The sequence below is a fragment of the Leptonychotes weddellii genome, chromosome 9 (assembly GCF_054177405.1).
Source record: "Leptonychotes weddellii isolate Sample4059 chromosome 9, ASM5417740v2, whole genome shotgun sequence".
NCBI lineage: Eukaryota > Metazoa > Chordata > Mammalia > Carnivora > Phocidae > Leptonychotes > Leptonychotes weddellii.
Genome location: NC_138377.1, coordinates 114149776 through 114167020, shown reverse-complemented (window position 1 = coordinate 114167020; position 17245 = coordinate 114149776). Strand labels below are relative to the sequence as shown.

General features: G+C 43.6%; 1 long non-coding RNA gene across 19 annotated transcripts in view; it reads right to left on the bottom strand.

The window, feature by feature from the left end:
• LOC115940101 (uncharacterized) overlaps positions 1-17245 on the bottom strand; it is a 97711-nt gene that overhangs the window by 41859 nt on the left and 38607 nt on the right. For 10 of the 19 annotated variants that reach the window (XR_014148772.1, XR_014148779.1, XR_014148776.1 and 7 more), the window contains 4 exons: positions 15907-16009; positions 15388-15435; positions 4929-9367; positions 1825-4815 (listed from right to left, as the gene is read on the bottom strand). This is a non-coding gene — a long non-coding RNA (uncharacterized LOC115940101). Of the gene's footprint in view, positions 1-1824; positions 4816-4928; positions 9621-15387; positions 15791-15906; positions 16010-17245 lie in introns of those variants that run through there. The other 9 variants (XR_014148780.1, XR_014148770.1, XR_014148783.1 and 6 more) reach the window with 9 other exon arrangements.

Here is a 17245-nt window from a genome sequence, read left to right as displayed (position 1 = left end):
TAATGCCTGGTATTTACAAAGTGCCTCATAATTTTTGAAGTTCTTTCGTGTAAATCACATCACATACATAATTCTATGAGACAAATGAGGCAAATAATTTTATTGTCAGCCCAAAGTTGGAAGGAAGGAAATTGAGGCTCAGAGAGGTTAAAGGACTTGCCCAAAGTCACAAGTCAGCACATGTGAAGTTGAACCTTGTCCCCAGGCATTTAATTCCAAAATCTGAACCCCTCCTGGAAGGTCATGCTGTCTTCACACTAGCTACACATTCACCATAGGCAGCAACCCTCCAGAATCTCAAAGCTCTTATAATAAACAAGTCTGTGAGCTTCATTTGTATCTGGGCAAGACTGACAAATGAATGTAAAGACACACACACACACACACACCCCTTGATAAAAACCTACAAGGAAAGGAGAAAAGGGATAGAATTCACACCGCATTGTTACCTACCTACCTAAATATAAGCTAAATAATCTACATTTGATTGCTAACATATGCTTAGACTAGGTAGATCCCAGCCACAAAATTGAAGCAATTACCTAGCTAATTCAAATTTGAGGGACAGGGGGAGGGTCACTCTTTTCAAGAGATGGGTTTGTATCCAAATTTTCCAGAGATTTGGTTGAATGTTTTCATCAGACTTCTCTCCAAGACCTTTATACACACCACGCCCTCTGTCTCATCCTTACCTCCTGTCACATACTCCTGGAGAACTAATTCAACCCTGACCATCAATCTAGAATTAGCTCAAAGATCATTCCTCCGTGGAGAATGGTCCCTGACTTCTATCTCTACCCCTGTTCCACATACCTCTTTGATTTGATATCCACAAATGAGCCTCCTCCATCCCCCTAATGGCCTCTCCCAGCCTGATGCCAGTGAAGACAGGATTTGGATCTAGAATCCAGCTACAAACTCTTCCAATGGTCTGCTGGACCTGTCTGCTGAAGTTCTCTCACTGTCAAGATCACGGACATATCAAAGTGTCATGCCCAGAGCCCTGAGCTTAACAAAGCAGCTATGGGCTATTCCTTGCCAATGAATGGCCACTATGTTGATGAGGAATGTCCACTATTTTTTTTGAAATGACAACTACATCAGATAAAACATGCAAAACAGGACCCACCAGAGTAGGCAAAATTGACAACCAAAGCACATCAACCATGATTTTCTATGAAAAGCTGTTCCTACCTGAACCTGAGAAAGACCCCAGAAATAAGCCCCAAACAAATCCCAGATGTGACATCACTTAAACATGTGGGAGAAATGAGACATGTGTCATTATTTCATTCATTCATCTATCCATCCATTCAATAAATCGTTCAACAAATACTTATTGAAACTTGGGGAGATAATCACAAAAACAGACATTATCCTTGCCCTCATGGAACTCACAGTATAATAGGGGAGACAAATATAGAGTCCTACCATTGAATATAAGATTATATATATAATGCATGCATAAATATGGATAAGATGGGACTCTTGGTGGGAACTTCACAGAGATAAGTGTTTCAGTATAGAAAGACTTACAACAGAAGCCTGAAGAATGAGGTTATAGATGAAGGTATAGGGAAATGGTATGTGTGTGTGGGGGGGGGAGCATTTGTGGAAGCAGAATGTGCAAAGGCCCAGGGGTGGAACACAGCTTAGCAAATTTAAGGGCCATTCAACAGTCCAGCGAGACTGGACCCCTAGGAACTGGAACTAAAGTGGATTGTGATGAGGCTGAGGACATATGTAGGTTGGGCCAGACCATACAGGACCCTGTAGACCACAGGTCACAGTAGGAATTCTGGATGCCACCTGAAGTCCAGTGGAAAGTAACTGCGGGGTCCCAAGCAAGAAATGCTCGTAATCACATCTGTAGGAGGCTAGAGGGTGATAGTGCTGTTATATTCCGAATGAGGAACCTCAATATTTAAGGCATACAATGGTTTTATTTCTCCAGCACTGGCTACCAACCATATTCTAGGGAACCACTTCCCCTTTACTGCTAGAAAACAGATCTCTCTCCAACCCATGTGCTATGTGAGCCCAGCACCAGGCCTGCCAGCACTGAGTAGAGAAGATCTGGCATAACGGTATGATATCAAAGACCTTTTGAGTCAGTTCTAAGAAACAATGACTGCATAGCAAGCCATCTGCTCAAATGAAACACCAGAGCAAGAAGATGTTAATCTAGGCTCTGAATGAAACAAGCTGGTCCAAAGATCCTGTAAGTTGTCATTCTCAACATCTTGAAATGCCTACTGTGGCTACAGGACATGCCCCTGGGTCCGTTTCCTGCACCCTTTGACCGGGTCAGGACCTACCCCTTTGAGCCCCTGCCCTGTGGTAGGCTTTCTGTTGTCACTACTTGCTGATGGTCTTGTCTTCTCCACTCAGCAGTAAGATCCACAGAACAAGAGAGGCATGCATCTTATTCGCTTTTTCACTAGTGCTCGTGTAGATGCTTAGTAATGGGGGGTTGTTTCATTTGTCCTCTGGTATACAACCCTCTGTGGTGTAATTGTTGACTCTTTTTCTACCTCCTTCTGTGGGTTCTCTGAGAGCATAGTCAATGCCACCATCTTTGTGTCTCCAGTTGGCACTTGATATAGGATGGATTATTTTTGTTAGTCAATTAATATGTGGATAAAGCTAATAATATAAAGGGTCTTCATTAATACAATCAAATCTACCTCTTCTCTAGTCAGACACAGGATATACAAAACCACATCATCTGAGAATCTTGTATACCGTCAATACTCGTCGGTGAGAGGTGCTCCCTTAACATCGGTTGTTAATGCATTTCCACATATTAATATACACCCCTGGGGCGCCGGGGTGGCTCAGTCGGTTAAGTGTCTGCCTTCGGCTCAGGTCATGATCCTGGAGTCCTGGGATCGAGCCCCACATCAGGCTCCCTCCTCAGCCAGGAGTCTGCTTCTCCCTCTCCCTCTGCCTTCCCCCCAACACACAGCTTGTGTGCTCTCTCTCTCTCTCAAATAAATGAATAAAATCTTTAAAATAAATACGTATATATGTATATATATATATATATATATATATATATATATCGTAAAAGTGAATGCATATTAAAAACTGCATCCAGTTTTTTTATGCATTCCAGGGGCGCCTGGGTGGCTCAATCAGTTAAGCGTCCTACTCTTGGTTTCAGCTCAGGTCATGATCTCAGGGTTGTGAGATCGAGTCCTGTGTCCAGCTCCAAGCTCAGTGTGAGATCTGCTTAAGATTCTCTCTCCCTGGAGGCACCTGGGTGGCTCAGTCGGTTAAGCTGCTGCTTTTGGCTCAGGTCATGATCGAGCCCCGCATTGGGCTCCCTGCTCAGAGGGGAGTTTGCTTCTGCCCCTCTCCTCTGCTCATGGTTGCACTCAGTCTTCTCTCTCTGTATGTCTTAAATAAATAAATAAAATCTTTAAAAAAAAAAACTGCTGAAGTCCAAATAAGATCTATAACTAGGATAACACTATTGAATCAATTTCCTAATGTTGACAAGGTACTATGTTTATATGAGATGTTATCTTTGGGGGAACTGGGAAAAGGGAACAGGCGATCTCTCTGATTTATTTTTACAACTTCTTTTGAGTCCTAAAACTTTTCAAATAAAATATGATAACTTTTTTAAAAACAAATTTTTATTTTTTGTTCTTATATTTATACATCTTTATATTTTTATTTTCTAATTTTTTTTATTTTCGTATGTATTTCTAAAATAACAAAGAAAAACCATCATGATTAAATGACACTCTCGTGCACAACACTAGCATACAGGAAAGGTAATGCCCTAATTCTGGGCATTGTTCTCTAAGTCTTATCAGGCTGGCATTTCAAAAATGCTGGAAGAGGAGGGAGGTGCATTACTTTTGCCTGATTCAAGCACATCCTCAAAATGATGTTTTCATAAACAAAATGCCGACGGCTATGATCTTATCTTCTCTTTTCCTTTTATCCTAATTCAGGTCAATAACAAGTATTTCTGCTCTCTTCTGCAGATTCCAGGTTGTGGAAGAAAGAGAGCTATTGCAAGCTATAGGGAATTGTTAGTGGAAAACTCACAAGAAGCCAGAGTGTCTTTAAACTTCTTTCTACTTTAGCATTATCTTAAAAAAAAAAAAAGAAGGTCCAATTTCAGAAAGAGATGTTTCAAATAAATAAGGCTGGTGTTTACACTTTAACAGTGTTGCTGGAGTTTTTAAATTATGTGTTCAAGAGCCCACTGTTGGTTATATGGATAATAATGTGGGTCATTATATCAAAACTCTCTGAAGCACAGTAGGCAATTTTTCGGCAATTGAGAAATCCAAAAACCACCAACAAGAAATTCATAGGCACGTAGATTAAGGTAAAACTTCAGTTTGGCTTAAACATGTAAGTTCAAAAAGGACCCTGTCAGCATAAAAAGCTGCCGTTTCCAATACTATTCAGTTAGTAAGCTTCCTGCAGTCCATACCATGAGAATTAAGAAAAAGCCTGTACATATCATAAACATAAAGTCTCATTCAAAGATGAATGACATTCCCCCATATTCATCCCTCTTTTTCTGAAAATTGCAAACACTTTGGTAAGTATCTCTAAGAAGCAGACCTGCACAGAAGTTGTCCTCGTTTTGTGCTAACTTGCTTAAATTAAGTTCAGCTCAAGGTATGGCATGCAACGTCATCTTAGCAACCCACGGGCTCGTGCAGAAAAGATTCGGCAGGATACACTATGATCACCAGGTGCAGGGAAAGAATGCCTGTCTGATTGCTAGAAAAGCTCATCAGGGAAGGCCATCCATCTTTACTTTTTCAGGATAACATCCCCAAGCTGTAAAGACAGAGTTTCACTTAATAAAAAAGGAGGAGAAAAAAAAATGCAAAAAATGTTCTTAATATTTGCCTTATCAATTCATGAATCAAAGAAAAAGGAACTATAATTACCTCTGGCTCTATCAGGACTGAGAGATTTCTTCCACATAACCTTTTCTGTGGCAGGAACAAAGCTTTATTCCAAAGGAAAAAAAAAATCCACTTAAAAATATCCCAAAAGAGATTAAAAAAAAAAAAAAAAAAAACCTACAAGATTCTGTAGCTCTTTAATGCTTGCCATGGGCCAAATCGTACAATTAGAATCAGTCACTTTAAGTGCCAAAGTCATATAATGCTAATAGATCACTTTATAATGTGAGCAGTTTTTAAAAGTCATATTTAATTTTCCATTATTACTGTACTGAATGCTAGCCGGGTCCGTCCGTTCATAGGCTCTTCTGTGCAGAGAGCGAGGGGACAGCCGGCTGCCGGCCGAGGCCCTGCTCGATTCTGGCCTTAATTCTCAGAGACCTAACTTGGAACTCCACGATAGACCATATTGCAGCTCTCTTCCCAAATGTGGATGAGGGCTCCTTTTGCTTTCATAATTATCTTATTTCAAAAAAAAAAAAAAAAAAGAGATCGAGGCAATAAGCCTCCGAGTCGTGTGGGTGCGCACACGGGCATGCGTGCACATCCAAGAGAGTGAGTGTGCACACACATGTGTGTGGCTTTCTTTAAGAAAATGAAATGAAGCATAAAATAAGCCCTTAACAGTAACCTAAGGAATAAAACAAAACCATTTACAACACATGGGATTGTTGCAGGATATGTCAAGATTAGATGGTTTAAGGGCGCTATCCTGAATGTGGAAGCAATTATAATGAAATTCATGACTCATTAGCAAACATTCCATATTGTGTTTCTCATTTCTGGGTCAATGTTACTGGGAAATATAGATTTAAGATTTAGATGTTTCATTGACTTCGGTGTGAGCTTATAGATAGTTGGACCATATAGGGACATAAAGCAAAGACTCCATGATTAAGTCCTTCATTTCTCAGATGTAGGCAATTTGGTCCTCAAGCTAAGGATGAACAAAATAACCTCGAAAGCATATTGGGAAGAATTAAGTTGGTGATGGAAGGGTTGTCTGCAAATGTAAAGTAGGACTTGCATGGTGCAAATATGAACTGGCGGATGTCAGGGGGATTTCACATGCACACTGCTTGGTATGCAAAATGCCTGGTGAACTCAAGTACCCAATACTGTACGTAATGGGAACCAGATGTCTAACAGAGAGAGAAAAATATTTTATAACAATAAATGTGACATTGACTCTTAAAGGGTTTTGCTGCTTTTAAACAGCTTCCCTGTCTTCCTCTCCCTCATATTTTCAAATAGTTTAAAGTAGATCGTGTAAAGAAATTATTTTCATATTTGAAAAGAAAAACTGTTTAACCTGCCACGGACTTCGCAAATGCATACAGAAGGAGAAATGATCTGCAAAAGATAATTTGGGGAATTCATTCGTTTACCAAAGCACGGTGCTCAGCAATGCAAAGATAAAATTAAGGCAAATAAAGCATGATTCCTCCTGCCCCTTACAAACTTGAACTAGACAAGAAGCCGTAAGATGTGCACAGCTGTTATGGGGCATGGCAAAAGCAAGCCCTGGGCAAGAGACATGATGTGCCCTGAGAATTCAAACGAGCAAGAGGAAACTCCGGTGGCAGGCACATTCCACAAAGAAGGGTCGTCCTCCGTGTAACCCACACACACCCCCTCTGCACTGCACGGACGCAGCCCGGTGTGGCCCTCCTGTTCTCCCACTGGCCACTGCAGTGGACACCCAGCCGCCTCGCTCTGTCTGCCGGCCTCTCCTGACCTCCTCCCGGAGCAATCCTGCCTTCACTGCTAGGGTAGCAGTTCTAAAGCCTGGCAATCAAGTTGCGAGCTCTGTAGTTGAGCCCGGGGTCTACTTCCCGCTTTGCCACTTACTGGTTGTGACCTCGGGGAAGTCACTTAACCAACCTCCTTCTATCTGCATTTTCTCATCTGTAAGGTGAGGGTAACGAAAGCACACGTCTTCTGGGGTTGGCGTCAGGATTGAATGAGGTTCTGCGCACAACATACTCTGCAAGGCACCACCGTGATGTCAGAGCACAGATAATAGAAACTCTTTTAGCTCTTCTTTTCTCAAGTATCAGATCCAGTTTTCACAGCAAGCAAAAAAAAAAAAAATCTAAATTCCTTATTTTGGCATGCCAGGCTGCACAAAAGCTGATGCTTACATGCCTCTCCAACTCTTTCTCTCAGTCCCCTCCTTCAAATGCCCAACTCTTCTCCCGTCCTGTCTGCTTGTCATCACCCAAGCAGGCCTCTGTGTTCCAGCCCCCGGACCTTTGCACATGCAATTCTGCCCACCATGGATGGTCCTCCCTCCATATTTTAAGCATATTTAAGCATATTTTTGCTTACCCTGTAGTCCTCTGCTCTAGCAGACCTCTCTGTGTCTTCTCTGAGAGCCCGTGAAAAAATAAATACCCCCTTAACTAGGCCTATGGTCAGAAGCTCATGGCTCATACAGATAGCAGCAAAAGGTAGTACACTAGGGAGTGGTAGGGACTGTGCCAAAAAAAGAGAACTGGTGCCCTAGCTAAAGGGTCAGCCACACCTCACTGTTGCCATGGTAACATGAGGCCTCAGTATTGCCAATACTTCCGTTTTTTTTTTTCAAGGTGAGACAGAAATCTACATTTTTACCTGAAATCTCCAGTCGTTCATTGTTGGCAACTAAAAATGTTTTGAAATGCTGTAACCTGGGACCCATCAAAACCCTCTGGAGACCATCAGGCTAACTGCGTAGACCGTGGCTCAGGGATTTCCTTACAGATACACTCTTCCATTCTGGCAAATGTAACTATGACCTATAATTGCTTGTACATCTGCTTGTCCAACAGACAATGTTCCTTGAGGCAAGGAGCATGTTGGGTGTGGGTTTTCTTCGTCTTTCCCAAGCTGAATAAAAAATTGGGAAAGGCTGGGTTGTGGACATCTTACAAGATTCAATGAAAACAGTGACAGCTTTGAACTCTTCAAATGTCCATAATCTGTGACCCGATGATGCAACTCCTAGGCATTTAACTCAAGACAATCACATGTAAATATTTGGGGATGTTTGTCACAGCTTTGGTTCTAATGCTGAAAAAGTATGGGGCTGTTTCATGAGCAATTACAGAGGATTTAGGATTGTGATAATTAATAATCATAGGCAAAATTTATCGAACCCTGACTTTTGTGGCAGACTGTGTCCCAGGAACTTTCGATTCCTTACATCACTGGACCGCATTGTTATATCCATTTTACAGATGGGGACTGTGAGACAGATTGTTTAAATAATTCGCCCAAGTCACATAGCAAACTACGTGTCAAGGCACGTATTTGGACTCAGTGTTAATGCCAGAGTTTAAGCAGGATGTTCCTCTTTCCCCATAAATATTCAAGCCTACCTTCTCAGATACTGTTAGGGGGAGATGTCAGAACCCCACAGACACAGCTCTACCACTAAGGGAGGATTTGAGATATGAATAAAAGGTTAGAACACAAAATTCACCACAGAAATTAGAGCCAGGATCCAAGGAAGCCTCTAGACTCCTGTGTCTTCTCTACTTGTCTCTCACAAACCACCATCTCCAATAAAGTTTTAGCCTTCAAAGTGAAAATTCTAATCCCACTTTGATGTGATATTATGGCCCCAGATCCCAATATCATCTGATTTAACACTAAGGAAAGAGCAGGTACTGCCCCAGCTAGGGCCTGATGGCCCAGACTGGTCCAATTAGCTGGGGCCAGAGGCTCTAGTTTTGTAACAATTGATTCTATAAAATAGCAAATAACTTGGAAGAAAGCATTGCCCATCTGAGTAGTAATTCTGTTTTTTTCTAAATAAAAGTTGTAAATATGGAGGGAAAAAAGTAACCCACACCAAGGTCTTAACAATGTTTATACCCACAACAGTTGTTTTCTTGTTTTTGCTTCTTTTGTGTCTTCTAAATTCTCTACAGTGGATATATATCACTTTTATACTAAGAAGAGAAAAGGACCCCAACCTACATGGGGATTAAAAAGTGAATGTCTAGGGGCACCAGGGTGGCATAGTCAGTTGACTGTCCGACTCTCGGTTTCGGTTCAGGTTATGATCACAGGGCCCTGGGATCGAATCCCGAGTCGGGCTCCATTCACTCAGATTCTCTTTCTCTCTCCCTCCACCCCTCCTTGCTCATGCTCTCTCTCTCTCTCTCTCTCTAAGATAAATAAATAAATCTTTAAAAAAAAAAAGTGAATGTCTACAGTTAGTAATATTTTTAGACCAGAGACTGAGATGCAGAGAAAAAGGCTCTAGTGATGATGGGATATAGGATACTCTTACCAGAGAAAGGTCAGCAGCCGAGCAGCAAACCCGCCTGAAAGTCCATGGCTGTGGACGAGGCCTCACCATGAAGATGGTACACCATCAAAGCTGTATCTGATGGAGATGCTGGGCGTCGGGCACACCAGGGCCCACTGACCTGGGACACCGTGCAGGACAAATGGCACTTAGGATAAGACAAGTCAGAGCAGAGAAGAAAGGCATGAGCTACCAGAATATAAGACATGGTTTTAGAAGGCAAGAGACAATGGCCACAAAGAGGGAACCCAACACGAAGATACATATGTCAAGCAGTCCAGTGAGGAGGGGGACAAGGAAGGGCAGGGAGAGGTCACTGGTCTGAGAAATGGCCATAGAGAAGCAAAAAGTAAGAAGGGGAATGGGAGGTAAATCTTTTTCATGCACGGAAAGCATACAGTGATGACCAAGGAAGATGGATGGAGAGAGTTTTAGGACCACAGAAGAATAAAGTTGTTGAAAGGGAGGACCGTTGGTGGAATAAATGTGAGGCCAGGGAAGAGAAAACAGGTAACAAGATAAGAAGTTATTAAGAACAGGGCACCTGGGTGGCTCAGTTGGTTGAGCCTTCAGCTCAGGTCATGATCCCAGGGTCCTGGGATCGAGTCCCACATCGGGCTCCCCGCTCAGTGGGGAGTCTGCTTCTCCTTCTCCCTCTGCATGCCGCTTTGCCTACTTGTGCGCTCTCTCTCTCTCAAATAAATAAATAAAATCTTCAAAAAATTTAAAAAAAAAAGACGTTATTAAGAACAAACGTTAGGGCTTGAATAAAGCTGGCCTGAACACCCACTCCAGAGTTAGGGACTGTTAGCCCCTGCCATCTGGTTCGCCTCTAACGTGCTCCAAAAAGAGAAGAGACCAGAGGCCTTCCTACCTACCCTCTGCCCCTGGCCTCTCCACATACAAGAGTTCATCTTGTACCCCATTTGGTACATATTCTGCTATCACCTCAGCGTTCTGGAGAATGGAAATTTCATTCCTTTGTGCTGATTACTTCATTGACTTGCATAGCTCCAAGTAGACAAGAAGCTCTTCTGGTTTGAAGGTTGAGAACACGTGACATCGTGATTGGACATTTTAGCAGTTTTAAGACAGACACAAGTTCTCAAACACTCCTCAAATCCATAGGAAGGGTCTATATGCCTTCTCCTTGAATCTGAGCTGACCTTACTAACTGGTGGACCCATAGAGTATGTGCGTGAGCAAGCCCAGAAAGGAGCGTTCAGCTTCTACCTCGTTCTCTTCAGATACTCATCTCTGGAGCCCTGAGAAGCCAGGAAAGGAGCACAAGGACGAACTGCAGTGAAAAGTGACCGGACATTCCGGCCAATGGCCCTAGCTGAGGTTCCTGCAAGGGCCAGCATCAGTCCCCACGTGTCAGTGGGGAAGCCTTAGAGGTGACCCCAGCCTGGGCCACCCGCAGACCTTATCCTCATGAAAGGCTGCATGAGACCCACACTGCTGAGCCCAGTCAACACTCAGCACCACGACAGATAATAATAAAATGATTGTTGCGGTTTTAAGTAAATAAATTTTAGGGTGATCTGTCATACAAAAATCGAGAACTGGAACAGACATAGTTGGTTCTCAAAATATCTGTTAAATTTAATTTAACAGCAAGGGCGCCTGGGTGGCTCAGTCTGACTCTTGGTTTTGGCTCAGGTCATGATCTCAGGGTCATGGGATGGAGCCCCACGTTGGGCTCTGCCCTGGGCATGGAGCCTGCTTAATATATTTTCTCTCCCTCTCTGTGTGCCCCCCCCCAGCGCACTCTCTCTCCCTCCCTCCCTCTCAAAAAAAAAAAAAAATGGAATTCAACAGCAGATAAGGGAAGGCAGCATTATCTCTTGATCTTTTTCTCTCTCTTTGTCTAACCCTCCAGCCACTATCTTTTCTGTTCCTTAATCAGGTTCTTCTTGTACCCTGGTCCTTTCCCCATCCCATTTTCCTTCTCTCTCTCTCTCTCTCTCCAACTTTGGAACTCTCCCCTTTTCTTAATGGCCAGGGGACCTGTAGAAGAGAGAGCCACATTCTCTCCACACCTATAAAAGGCTTCTGTTTTCTCTTTTTGGCACAAATAAGCTTAAATCCTTTAAAAAAAAAACTGTTCCCATTTTTTCATTCTTTACTGACTTTACTCCTCCTTCCTGAATGATCTCTGGGTCTTGTGTGCACTTTTTAGGTTGTAAGAACTACGAATAAGATATTCTCCCCAGTGATGACCTTGGCTAGACTCTCGGCCCCCTCTGGAAAGCATTATTGTTTTGGCCACCCTCGGATTTCTTGTAGCTGTCCTGCCCATCAGCTGCAGGAGTCCTGACTCGCTTCCCCAGCCAGGACAAGGATCTGCGGGCTACAGCTGCATCAGGGGCTTGAATGGGAAGATAGCAAGCCGGGTGGTCAGGATCGCTGTGAGGATGCCCCCCGAGGACAGCTTCAAATGAGGCCTCCCAGGAGGGGTGCCCAGACGCTGTGGCCTGGAGACCGCCTGGTCACCTTGCTCAGAGAGGGGGTGACCCGCACAACGGTCACTGAGCAACTGATAAAGCATGGAGGGTGGAGGACAGGCAAGAACCCAACCAGGAAGGTTCTCCTCCCTCCGTGGAAGGAAGTGCCTTCCATCTGTGCTGGCCCTTGGGGGTAGCCTGCGTCACCCCTTCAAAATGTCACCTGGGACAAGCCCCGGTGGGTGCATGTGGCCAGATTCGTGCCCTTGCACACATGCACAGAACTCAGGGGGAGCACAGAGCAGCTCCATGGAGAAACCAAGAAGCGTCCACCAGGAATGGCAGGCATGTTGCTACAAAGACCGCGTGCAGGGTTGGCTGACTGCACCAACGGCTGGCAAAGTAACATCATCTCAGGTCAAGGAGAAAGCCCCACAGCCCAAAATAGCCGCCCTTCCCAGTTGCCACAGGCTCTAAAATTATACCATTGAAGATTTATTCCTTTGCACACCTCATTTTCATTGGGGGTCGGTCCTGCATGGGGGGGCAGGGTGCCGGGCAGCGGAGGGGAGAACCCACAAATGTCTTCACATGAAGGTGTAAAAGGCCTGCCAGGTCCACAGAGTTCTGTGGGGGCAGGAATGGAGGGAGGTGTTGAAAGGGGAGGAAGAAGGCAGAGGACGTGTGGGTGAGGGAAACCAAAAGGAAACTTCTCCTATTTCAGCGTTTTACCCAGAAGGAGCCTGGCTGGCAGCTACCTCATAAAACCGAGGCCTGAACAATTTGCCAGTAAATTTGAACCATGCATGTAAACAACGCTAATAATTTACTCCTTGAAATGCCTTTCTAATACATGATTATGCAGAGCTGCATAATCTACTTCAAACTGCCTAAATGGAAAAAAACAAAAAAAGTAAATTAAGGGGCAATTAGAAAGAATAACAGGAGGAAGCATGAGGAAATGCCATATGCCTATCATGCTGGAACGCAGAGGGAAGCTCCAAGCAGGTAATCAGATCATTTCAGCCAAAGCCTCCATTTTCTGGGGGGGAAGGATCCCCTCGGAAATTCAGGCAAAGCCTCTGTCTTTTTGTATAGAAGTTTGGTTAACCTGACCCCAAAGGACCAAGCAGTAAACAAAATAAAAGCAAGCAGTGACTATTGGAAATACACCTCCGGTCCCCTGTTTCACCTAGCAACAGCCCCCACCTGATTCCATTTTTATTTTTTTATTCTTATTTTTTTTAAAAAAATTGTTTTAAAGTAGGTGCCATGCCCAGCATGGAGCCCAATGCGAGGCTTGAACTCACGACCCTGAGATCAAGACCGGAGCTGAGATCAAGAGTGGATGCTTAACTGACTGAGCTACCCAGGCGCCCCCACCTGAATTCATTTTTAAAGCCCTTAAGAAATAGGTATTATCGCCCCCCCCCTTCTACCACCCTCCTATCGCTCCCCCTTCTCCCACCCTCCTCACCTAAGCCATTTCTGGGGCAGAAAGCTAAGTACCACAGATGCCACTAATGAGCTTTAGGCAGAGGCAGGGATAAAAATAGGGAACAAAGAAAACCAGGAAGGAGAAAAACGAAAGGGTGTTCAGGGCTGAGAACAACCCGTTCCCTCCAGAATGACCAACATTTCTACACCATTTGGTAGTTTATAAAGAACTAGATGCTACATAATTTTATCTCCAATGCTCCAAACCCCATGAAGCAAGGAACATTTTTTTTTTAAAGATTTTATTTATTTTTTTGACAGAGAAAGAGAGAGAGAGCACAAGCAGGAGCAGGGGGAGAGGGAGAAGCAGGCTCCCCACTGAGCAGAGAGCCCGACACGGGGCTCGATCCCAGGACCCTGAGATAATGACCGGAGCCGAAGGCAGACGCTTAACCGACTGAGCCACCCAGGCACCCCAAGGAAATTTTACTCCCATTTTTATGAATGAGAGCACTTTGGAGGAGAGACCAGGTGACTTCCCCGAGGTCACACAAGGAAAGTAGCTGGGGACGTGGGGACGTGGGAGGGGTTTGACGCTGAGCCTAACTCACTCTATTTTTTCTACTCCAACAGTCTTTGGAGTTACAGGGCGTAGGGATTCAAGATATGTTACTCCTGGGTCTGTGAGGAACTTACTGAATGATTTCTGAAACTACAATTTCCCTCCTCAACCTTGATCCTTTCATTCACTCAGTGAGTAAGGATGGAGTCTCGCCTCATGCCTGGCATTGTCTAGGAGCATAAGTTCACCTTCATGGAGACAGCACATAGATGATTCCCTGATGGCCAGCTCAACTGGCCCCATTTCAGAGAGCTGCTCTCTGACCATACAATCTGGAATGGCCCCTGCCATCCTCTGCCAATCACTCTTGCCCAATTTTCCCGTAGTACTTAAGACCACCCAAAACCATGTAGTTCATCTTTATTCACATTATTTCTGCTGGTCTTCTCTAGAAAATTAGGTCCTTCAGAACAAGGACCCTGCCTCACTCAAAGCTGTCTCTCCAATACTTAGAACAATTCCGACACACAATACGTGCTTAATAAACATTTGTCCATCAAGTGACACTGAATGTCAAAGAAACCTTTCGTCCGGGGCCTACTGTGTGTCCGAAGTAGTATGAGACCGTTTAGATCAATCATCTCATTGAATCAAGATGATATATGCCGGGGCGCCTGGGTGGCTCAGTCGTTAAGCGTCTGCCTTCGGCTCAGGTCATGATCCCAGGGTCCTGGGATCGAGCCCCAAATCGGGCTCCCTGCTCGGCGGGAAGCCTGCTTCTCCCTCTCCCACTCCCCCTGCTTGTGTTCCCTCTCTCGCTGTGTCTCTCTGTCAAATAAATAAATAAAATCTTAAAAAAAAAAAAAAGATGATATATGCCAAAAAAGGAAACAATATGAAGAAGGCGGAGTTTTAATAATGGCGGAGTGCTTGGAAAAATTAAAGCTGAACTTGTAATGCCTGGACCTTGGGCCCCTTAATGCAAGAACAAGGGCCATGTTGTGACGTGAAAAGGTAACAAATTTAAAATGAATAAAAGGAAATACTTTTTTTAAAACAGCGTATAATCTACCTGTGGAATTCACTGCCGCAGGATATTATTGAGGCAAATAGTCTCGCAAGATTCAAGAAAGGATTAGACATTTATATGAATAGGAATAATATTGGCAGTTACACTAACTAGGTTAAAAAGTTACAAGGCATGTCCGTCCTGGGCTCCAGGGCATAACTGTTCACCAGCTGGGGTGAGGAAGGAATTTCCCCTTGTGATGGAGCATTGCAAAATTGGCCAGATGCACATTGGCTCATATTTTTGCCATCTTGTGTAACAGAGGCAGAGACCACTGCCCAGGGGAAGTTCCTGAGAAGACAAACCAATGACCTCTTACCCTGGTATTTTTGACTCCCTTCTTTTTTTTTTTTTTTTTTAAGATTTTATTTATTCATTTGAGACACAGAGATACAGAGAGAGAGAGAGAGCAAGAGCAGGGGGAGAGGCCAAGGGAGAGGTAGAAGCAGGCTCTCCGCTGAGCCAGGACCTAGACTTGGGGCTTGATCCCAGGACCCCAGGATCATGACCTGAGCCTAAGGCAGACGCTTAACCATCTGAGCCACCCAGGCGCCCCTCCGACTCCTTTCTTGCACAATCCCGAACAACAGGTACAGAGGACACATAAAATCTTTTGGGACTCATACCTGAAAATGTTTCCATTTGGGGAACGGTGAAAAATAATTTTCTTCATCCTGATGGTGAAAAGATTTCATGGAATGAAATCAGGCCCCAGCAGTAACCTTATTAGTAGCACAGCCAACCGTGCCTGGAAGGTGCCCGCCTGAGCATTTCCCAACCTCAGCACACTGGAGTCCTGGGAGAATCTCATCCCAAGTCCTCATCCACCCATTTTTCACATCTGTAAACCACTGCGCCTTACACACATGCACTTGGTCCCTGTGTGTTTAATGTCAGCGCATTGCTGCAGGTGCGGGAAATAAAGCTGCTCCTAGGAATGTCCACTAACATTCCAAACTTTTCCCAATTACACTGCCAGGCACAGCCATGGATTCCTGGTGATGTGTGGCTTGCATTTTTTTTTTCATCCTAACATGGAAAATCCAAAAGGCGGTTGTTTAGCCATGTGTCCAAATGCAAGCGTTCACAATAACATGCTGTCACTTTAAAGAAAACAGTGAAACTAAGTTATTCATTATACTCACTTTACAGACCTTATGCAGGTGTAGACAAGGCTCTGAAGAAACCCTATCAGTGTCCGAACCGCTAACGAAAGAACATTCCCCAAGTCGTGAGACAAAGAACATTCTGCAAGCCAAAACACAGAGGGAAATTTTAATTTAAATCCTCAAACCAGCAATAAGCCTAAAAGATATCAAAAGTAAATAGACATAGAACAAAATGTGGCATACATAGAAATAAATGTGTTTTTACTGGAGACAGACATCATCGATGCCATTAATATTTTCAAATACGTTCTCACACAGAATAAGGTAAGAACCACTGGTCTAGGCCCTAGTCCTCAAGATAATTCTCAAGTCACTCTGGGCAAAGTCCTTTCCACCTAAATGCAAGATTTGCTTCACTGTAAGATTTACTTCCTTAAGTTGGCAGAAGAATATTAATTGGATTGTCTTAGTATAAGATCATACTTAAAATATCTAATTCCCATCCAGAGAAAGGACCTTAACATTTAATTGCTGCTTCATATAAAATACCTGTCATTTTATTGGCCGGTTGCAGATAAGCTTTTTCAACTTGGGCTATTTCTCTTGGTCTAAGCTTCGCTATTTACTTTTCCATGTGATTACCAGAAGAGCAGAGTTTGTCAGATTTGTGTTTGTTGGTGCTGGGTTGTTTTTGGTTTGGAGTTTTGGGGTTACTTTCTGGGGGGCAGGGGTTTGGTGGCTAATATTTGTTTTTTACTTAAAATTATCCACATATCACGAGGAATGATAAGTTAGGAGTGTGAGCTCTGTAGTCAACCAGGACGGGGTTCAAATCTCACACTAGCAGTTTGACCTCATATAATCCAGTTAACCTTCCTCTCTCCTCATCTGTAAAATGGAGAAAAAATAAAATCTAGCTTAATCTAGCAAGCACACCAAAGGAGGCAGTGACTACAAAGGATCTGACACATTGCCTGTCATATATTCAGTAGACAATAAATGTTATCTATTATTATGACTGAGCATAGTTTGCCCACGTATCTGTAATCATTAGGAGTATATATCCTATTCCGATGTTATGACATAATTTGCATATCAACATCAGGAAAATATTTTATAGTTCCATTGCCCATACTGTTAGGTTTATAGTAAGGCTCTAAGTACTGTAACAAGAGTTTATTTCTTTTTTTTTTTATTCTTATGTTAATCCCCATACATTACATCATTAGTTCTAGATGAAGTGTTCCATGATTCATTGTTTGTGCATAACACCCAGTGCTCCATGCAGAACGTGCCCTCCTCAATACCCACCACCAGGCCAACCCATCCTCCCACCCCCCTCCCCTCTAGAACCCCCAGCCTGTTTTTCAGAGTC